The sequence below is a fragment of the Moschus berezovskii genome, chromosome 14 (genome assembly GCF_049115385.1).
Source record: "Moschus berezovskii isolate FMDL1 chromosome 14, NW_MosBer_1.0, whole genome shotgun sequence".
Taxonomy (NCBI): domain Eukaryota; kingdom Metazoa; phylum Chordata; class Mammalia; order Artiodactyla; family Moschidae; genus Moschus; species Moschus berezovskii.
This window is the reverse complement of record NC_142473.1, coordinates 12,675,895-12,684,562: the sequence shown is the minus strand read 5'-3', so window position 1 is coordinate 12,684,562 and position 8,668 is coordinate 12,675,895. Positions and strand designations below refer to the sequence as shown.

At 38.0% G+C, this 8,668-nt stretch overlaps 1 protein-coding gene across 1 annotated transcript in view; it reads left to right on the top strand.

The window, feature by feature from the left end:
- Positions 1 to 8,668, top strand: part of CNTN5 (contactin 5) — a 647,843-nt gene that overhangs the window by 230,881 nt on the left and 408,294 nt on the right. The window lies entirely within an intron of this gene.

The following is an 8,668-nucleotide window of genomic DNA, read 5'->3' as shown; positions in this document are numbered from 1 at the left end:
TAATAATCACATTCAGGATATTGAGTGATCTAAAACTACTTCTGGAAAGTCATTTTTAATATTTAGAAGTGTTTCTTCCATAGTTCACCCCAATGAGATACTGGGAAATTTATCATAAAATAAGACTGATTTAAAAAAAAACAACACATACTGAAACTCATATATTCAAATTAGTACTGTGTTCTTCAAAGTAAAAATACAAGGAAGAAATTTATTTACACCAATATAGTCTTGCCTTTATACAGAATATTTTAAAACTGAATGATTCTTCTTGCTATTTTGTAACCCTTGTCTCTTGGTGCTGTCTCTTGGGAGATAGCAACTGCATAAGTGGAAGTCTTGAAAATGATTAGCGACCTTCATATGCATCAGGCACCTTGCTGAAAGCATCTCATACGTTCTCTCATTTAGTCCTCACAACAAAACAGCATTTGAGTTTATCTTTCTTTCACTGTTAAAAAGTCTGCCATACAGAAAGAGGCAGCATGTCCTCTTAACCTTATAAGTGTGTCACTCTAAAATGTTTCCTGCTAAATGTTATACTTTATTGCTCAGTTATCACCTGGTTAAGGGACTCTCCCAAAGTAATAGTGTTTTTTTCCCCTGTATCTTTATGCTTCCCTTATGATCTCAATGCCAAACTGGGGTCTTAGATTACTTTATCAATACTACCTGAAATAAAATTTAAAGAGTATGGTTAGAGATGATCATCCATAGGAGTAGCCTACCTGTCATCGCAGCAGTCTGCTTCTTTCCAATTTCATCCCTGTAGATGATGTGCAGATTTTTTTCTCAGTTCATCAAGAAAGAGAGAATCCATCAAGTTTATGAAATTAGATAGCAAGAATGGAGTAACCCATTTAAGTAAAATTGAGGTTATGCACATCTTTGGGAGTGACAGAATTCATCTATAGAGAATCTAAGGTTGCCCGCTATATTGTGTGTTAATTATCTGTCAAGATATCTGTCAAGAGAATACATAGCCTAATTTTCTTAATAATTAGTAGTTTTTTCCTAATATTATAGCACACTTTTTTCTTTAATGTTAAGTTCTTTTGCAAATTTCACAGTGTTAAAAAAATAACTACAAAGGAAAAGAAAATTAAAATTACACCAAATCCAGGATTTTAAAAGTATTTGTGTCACTGGTTTAATAAATAAATTAAAGCCAACCTAAAGAATTATTTTACTGTCATCCTGACAACTCAATGATCAATATATGTAGTACAAATTTTATACATGGCCAACGTGAAAATTAGTCCTATACATTACCAGTAGGTATCTATGTGTCACCACAGTCACAGATTCTTCTGATTTTGCTTTTGTTTAAACAAAAGACATGTCCTAAAGTAGTTTTCAGAGCATTTGAAATTCAGAAATGAGTGCAAGCAGAAAACAAGTTACAAAAATTTTAAAAAAAGAAAACATTGGGAACAATTTTGAGGATCTAACCTCAGAAATGGATTCTCAGACAGATCTGGTCAAACACAGACCCACTATCTACAACTTTATCCTTGTGCCATAATACTTACACCACTCAAGCTAAATTTCACTAAACAGTCCTTTAAGTGAAAAGAAATCTGCTTAAAAAAAAAAATCAGATGCCACAAAGAAAATCAGAGATCAGTACTTTTTGCTTTATTATATACTGGCTGCTGCTGCTGCTGCTAAGTCACTTTATTCGTGTCCTACTCTGTGTGACCCCATAGACGGCAGCCCACCAGGCTCCGCCATCCCTGGGATCCTCCAGGCAAGAACACTGGAGTGGGTTGCCATTTCCTTCTCCAATGCATGAAAGTGAAAAGACAAAGTGAAGTCGCTCAGTCGTGTCCAACTCTGAGCAACCCCATGGACTGCAGCCTACCAGGCTCCTCTGTCCATGGGATTCTCCAGGCAAGAGTACTGGAGTAGGGTGCCATTGCCTTCTCCGTATATATGGGCTAAGTCATATAATTTTGGTTTTAAAATCTTCCTGAGATAACTTCCCAGGAAGAAATGAGTAGGGATTATTTGGGAAGATAACTGGATAGGATGTGAAGGATAATAGAAGGGAATTTTGCATCACTTTAAAAAATACGGTCAGACAAACAGCTATTGAAGCAGACTTAATTATTTTGTATTCCCAAATCTGCCTCATTTTAATTGTGACTTATCCTTGCTAAACCTTGGTTTCTTGATTCATTCAACAGCTTCGAGATTGTTGTTAAGAATAAAATAATTATGCACCTAAAAAATCTGGCACACTATTTTTTTTGTTTGTTTTTTGTTTCTTTTTTTTGGGGGGGGTTGAAGATTCAAGAAGAATAATATATCCTCTGATCCTCAAAGGACTCATGATCTAAAAGGAAAGATAGACAAGGCTATGGTTCTATTAAAAGAAGTTACATCACCATGTGCAAAAAGTAAAATTAACAGACATCCTATGTGAGAGGCACCAAGGGGACAGGCACTACCTCCACAGGGCCATCAGGAGCAATGGCAGAGTGGAGCTGACGTTGCTGAAAAAGAATAGGAATTTGTCAAAGGCCCGTGTTGGGCTGGCATCATAGACATAGAATAAAGCATACCCAAAAGAACTAAATAAGAAAGGCAAATAAAAAGTAAGTGAAAAAGCTTTATTTTTTTAAAACAAAATTCTTACTCACTTTCAGTTTTTTTATCTGAGACTGGCTCTGCATCTATGAAAAAGCATGTGCAGGGGGAGGAGAGATATTTTGTTTTCTCATGTTATCTATGTTGTAATCTAAATTTTTTAGATCACATCTTATGAACTAGGTAGTATTTTGTGAGTTATATAGCAACAAAATTGTTACAGTTTCCTATGGAAAAAGATCTTTGTTTCCAAAGGGCTGATTTGTGGAAGAACATATGCAATACAAATCATTCATTACTGAGCATTATGGAGAAGAACATAGGCTCTGGAGCTGGATGTCATGAATTCATATCCTGACCGTGGCATTTAAGAGCCATGGCTTTGGAAATTTTTTCAAACTTTCTAAATCGGTTTCCTCAGAAGTAAAAAGAGGGTAATTATTAGACCAATTCAAAGTGTTTTACGGATCAGAACTGATACATCTAAAAGATTTAGAAAGGTACCTCATGTATCAGTTCAGTTTAGTTCAGTCGCTCAAGTCGTGTCCAACTCTTTGCAACCCCATGAATCACAGCACGCCAGGCCTCCCAGTCCATCACCAACTCCCGGAGTTCACTCAAACTCATGTCCATCGACTCGATGATGCCATCCAGCCATCTCATTCTCTGTCGTCCCCTTCTCCTCCCACCCCCAATGCCTCCTAGCATCAGACTCTTTTCCAGAGAGTCAACTCGTCGCATGAGGTAGCCAAAGTATTGGAGTTTCAGCTTTAGCATCAGTCCTTCCAATGAACACCCAGGATTGATCTCCTCCAGAATGGACTGGTTGGATCTCCTTGCAGTCCAAGGGACTCTCAAGAGTCTTCTCCAGCACCACAGTTCAAAAGCATCAATTCTTTGGCGATCAGCTTTCTTCATAGTCCAACTCTCACATCCATACATGACCACGGGAAAAACCATAGCCTTGACTAGACGGACCTTTGTTGTAAACCCCATATATGGAGTGGATGTTATTTTCATTGCTATATTATCATTATACTTTTCTATACTAGCATTATGCTTTTAACAGTGATTAGTGCATGACCTGAAAGTCATACTAAGCCTCTAATTGTAGTTTTAAGTTTTAACTTATAACTTAGGTAAACTTAAAGTGACAAAAATCTTGCACAAATTAAGTTATTGAAAATATAAAAAGCAATAATGCAACTGAAAGTTGTGTCCAACTCTTTGTGAGGCCATGGACTGCACAGTCCATCGAATTCTCCAGGCCAGAATACTGGAGTGGGTAGCCTTTCCCTTCTCCAGCGAATCTTCCTGACCCAGGAATCAAACTGGAGTCTCCTGCATTGGAGGCAGATTCTTTACCAACTGAGCTTTCAGGGAAGCCAATAATAATGCAACTAGAAGTGGTACTATATATCTGTTATATATATACTTCTAATAATACAGCTAGAAGTAGGACAAAGCAAAACCTTACAGATCATAGTTGCAACTATCATTAATTGCTTCAGTTCAGTTCAGTTCAGTCGTTCAGTCGTTTCCGACTCTTTGTGACCCCATGAATCACAGCATGCCAGGCCTCCCTGTCCATCACCAATTCCTGGAGTTCACTCAAACTCATGTCCATCGAGGCGGTGATGCCATCCAGCCATCTCATTCTCTGTCGTCCCCTTCTCCTCCCACCTCCAATCCCTCCCAGCATCAGACTCTTTTCCAGTGAGTCAACTCTTCGCATGAGGTGGCCAAAGTATTCAGTTTCAGCTTTAGCATCAGTCCTTCCAATGAACACCCAGGATTGATCTCCTTTAGAATGGACTGGTTGGATCTCCTTCCAGTACAAGGGACTCTCAAGAGTCTTCTCCAACACCACAGTTCAAAAGCATCAGTTCTTCGGCGATCAGCTTTCTTCACAGTCCAAATCTCACATCCATACATGACCACGGGAAAAACCATAGCCTTGACTAGACGGACCTTTGTTGGCAAAGCAATGTCTCTGCTTTTTAATATTCTATCTGGGTTGGTCATAACTTTCCTTCCAAGGAGTAAGCCTCTTTTAATTTCCTGGCTGCAATCAGCATCTGCATTAATTGCTTACTTCCCCAAATCTTGACTTTCTAAACCTTTTCCAGCCTGTGAAAAAGGAGGTTAGTTAAACTGGGATAAGATGATATATACATTAAAAAAATAAAAATAAATTAAAATCTCCAAAGACTTTCAGTGTTAGAGATGTAACATCTGTATAGCCATTGTGTTTGCAGAGAACAGTTAGCTATGGGTATAGTCCTACTTCTGGTTCTCTTCTGAAGTGTTTACTCACACCTAAAAAGAGATAGGACAATTTGCAAAACAATATCCCATTTCTATTATGAATCCTCTTCTGACTCACACACTTCTTTTTCAAAAGGAAGAAATGTGTATCTTTTACAGTCCATTGAATACTAATTTCTATTGCTTTTTAATATGAATAGCTACATTCAATAACTATATTTGATGGTCAAAAAATATTTTTTTGGTACTCTACTTTGGCTTAATTCTAGATAATATGTTCAACAAAAAACAGTCATAAGGAAACTTATTAATTTTGCTCTAGGCAAATAGGTTATTTTGTGAAAAGAAAGGCATGAAAACTCAAACAGTTGTGATTTATTAATCATTTTAATAGTGGATCATTAAGATGGAATCACTTTTCATTGGTGTTAAAAACCTAATATAATACTCTTTAGTGAATTAGGACTAAACAGTGCTACAACATATTAATGCATTTATCATTTCAAAATATTATATCTTTTCTGTCATATACACACTTGTAATTCAGTCGCTCGCTGTGTCCTACTCTTTGCAACACCATGGAGTGCAGCATTCTAGGTGTCCATGTCCTTTACCATCTCCCGGAGCTTGCTTAAACTCATGTCCATCAAGTCGGTGATTGCATCCAACCATCTTCTCCTCTCTCTTTCCCATCTCCTCCTGCCTTCAATCTTTCTCAGCATCAGAGTCTTTTCCAAAAAGTCAGTTCTTCGTATCAGGTGGCTAGAGTATTGGAGCTTCAACATCAGTCCTTCCAATGAATATTCAGGACTGATTTCCCTTACAATGGATTGGTATGATCTCCTTGCAGTCCAAAAGACTCTCAAGAGTCTTCTCCAACACCACAGTTCAAAAGCATCAATTCTTTGGTGCTCAGCTTTCTTTATGGTAAAACTCTCACATCCATGCATGACTACTGGAGAAACCATAGCTTTGACTAGATGGACCTTTGAGGCAAAGTAATGTCTCTGCTTTCTAATACACAGACTAGGTTGGTCATAGCTTTTCTTCCAAGAAGTAAGCGTTTTTTAATTTCATGGCTGCAGTTATAATCTGCAGTGATTTTGGAGCTCAAGAAAATAAAATCTGACACTGTTTCCATTGTTTCCCCATCTATTGCCATGAAGTGATTGGGTCAAATGCCATTATCTTCATTTTTAGAATGTAGAGTTTTAAGCCAGCTTTTTCACTCTCCTCTTTCACTTTCATCAAGAGGTTCTTTAGTTCCTCTTCACTTTCTGCCATATGGGTGGTGTCATCTGCATATCTGATGTTATTGGTATTTCTCCTGGCCATTGATTCTAGCTTGTGCTTCATCCAGCCTGGCATTTCACATGAGGTACTATGCATATAATTTAAATAAGTAGGGTGACAATATACAGCCTCGACCGACTCCCTTCCCAATTTTTTCGTGTCCAGTTCTAACTGTTGCTTCTTGACCTGCATACAAATATCTCCGGAGGCAGATAAGGTGGTCTGGTATTCCCATCTCCATAAGAATTTCCACAGTTTCTTGTGATCCACACATCAAAGTTTTAGATAGTCAGTGAAGTAAAAGCAGATGTTTTTTCAGGAATGCTCTTGTTTTTTCTATAATCCAGCAGATGTTGGTACCATATAGACCACATTTTTTCAGAACTCTTCACCATGACCTGTCCGTCTTGGGTGGCCCATCATGGGATGGCTTATAGTTTCATTGAATTAGATCATTGTGATCCACGTGATCAGTTTGGTTAGTTTTATGTGATTGTGATTGTGGATTTCTTTCTGTCTGGCCTATGATGGATAAGAATAAGAGGCTTGTGGAATCTTCCTAATGGGAGCTACAGGCTGTGGGACAAACTGAGACTTTCTCTGATGGGTGGGGCCATGCTCAGTTCAGTTCAATCACTCAGTCATGTCCAACTCTTTGTGACCCCATGGACTGCAGCACGTCAGGCTTCACTCTCCATCACCAACTCCAGAAGCTTGCTCAAACTCAAGTCCATTGAGTCATTGATGCCATCCAACCATCTCATCCTCTGTTATCCTCTTCTCCTCCTGCCTTCAATCTTTCCTAGCATCAGGGTCTTTTCCAGTGAGTTAGTTCTTTGCATCAGGTGGCCAAAATATTGGAGTTTCAGCTTCAGCATCAGTCCTTTCAATGAATATTCAGAACTGATTTCCTTTAGGATGGACTGCTTGGATCTCCTTGCAGTCCAAGGGACTCTCAAGTGTCTTCTCCAACACCAAATTTCACATCCATATGTGACTACTGGAAAAACCATAACTTTGACTAGATGGACCTTTGTTGGCAAAGTAATGTCTCTGTTTTTTTTTTAATATGCTGTCTAGATTGGTCATGGCTTTTCTTCCAAGGAGCAAGTGTCTTTTAATTTCATGGCTGCGGTTATAATCTGAAGTGATTTTGGAGCCCAGAAAAATAAAGTCTGTCACTGTTTCCATTGTTTCCCCATCTATTTGCCATGAAGTAATGGGACCAGATGCCATGATGTTAGTTTTCTGAATGTTGAGTTTTAAGCCAACTATTTCACTCTCCTCTTTCCAATTCATCAAGAGGCTTTTTGGTTCTTCTTTGCTTTCTGCCATAAGGGTGGTGTTATCTGCATATTTGAGATTATTAATATTTCTCCCGCCATCTTGATTCCAGCTTGTGCTTCATCCAGCCTGTCATTTCACTTACTTTACTTGCAAAAAAGTCAAATAAACAGTGTGACAATATATAGTGTTGATGTTCTCCTTTCCTGGTGTGGAACAATTCTATAGTTCTATGTCCAGTTCTAACTGTTGCTTCTTGACCTGCATTCAGATTTATCAGGAGGCAGTTCAGGTGGCCTGGTATTTCCATCTCTAAAGAATTCTCCATAGTTTGTTGTGATCCACACAGTCAAAGATTTTGGCATAGTCAATAAAGCAGAAATAGATGTTTTCCTGGAACTCTCTTGCTTTTTTTAATGTTCCAGTGGATGTTGGCAATTTGATCTCTGAAACTTATGGAGTATGGAGGAAACTTATGATCTTGAAATATAGGCTTACCCAAAGCGTGGCATGTAGCCAGATAAAAGTTAATCAGTTTATGTTCAAGCACTACAGGTCACCAAAAAAGGTAAATTTCATTTTCTCATTGCTAGTAACCACAGTGACATGAGGGATATAGAGAGGCAAATATCATTAAAATGCAATCAGATAGGCACTAAAATAATGATTTGAACTATGTACTCTGAAAACAAAGAATAGATTGAAAATAATTCTTCTGAAGATGGGGAGTTGATACTTGAGTATGATTTTGAAAGCTGAAGGAAAGTTTATTAAAGAGAGGAAAAGATTAAAAGAATTACAGAGGGGCAGAAGCAGGTGGCTGTAAAGTGGCATAGTTAGTTTGGGAAGTGGAGAAAAGTGTTGTGTGACTACAGTGTGAGATTTGTGAGCAGTCACTAAATATAAGACTAAACAGAGTGATAAGGTCCAGACTGTGAAGGGGTTTGAATGCAGTGCCACGGGGTTCAGTTTTATTTTAAATACATCATTGTGTAATGAGAGTCGTTAAGCAGGGAACTGACATTTTAAAAGTTGTAATTTTTGTTGCTCTTTTTTATTTATTTGTTTACCTTCAGGACAACAATGCCAGTGGTAGTAGAAAAGACAAAATAACAGATTCAAATGTTGATCTGGGGTCTTGAATAGCTTTTTGGAGAAAAGAATGGATATACACTATACTCCAACTCTATTCTTCCATTGAATAATGAATATGGTAGGGGGAAAATGTAGG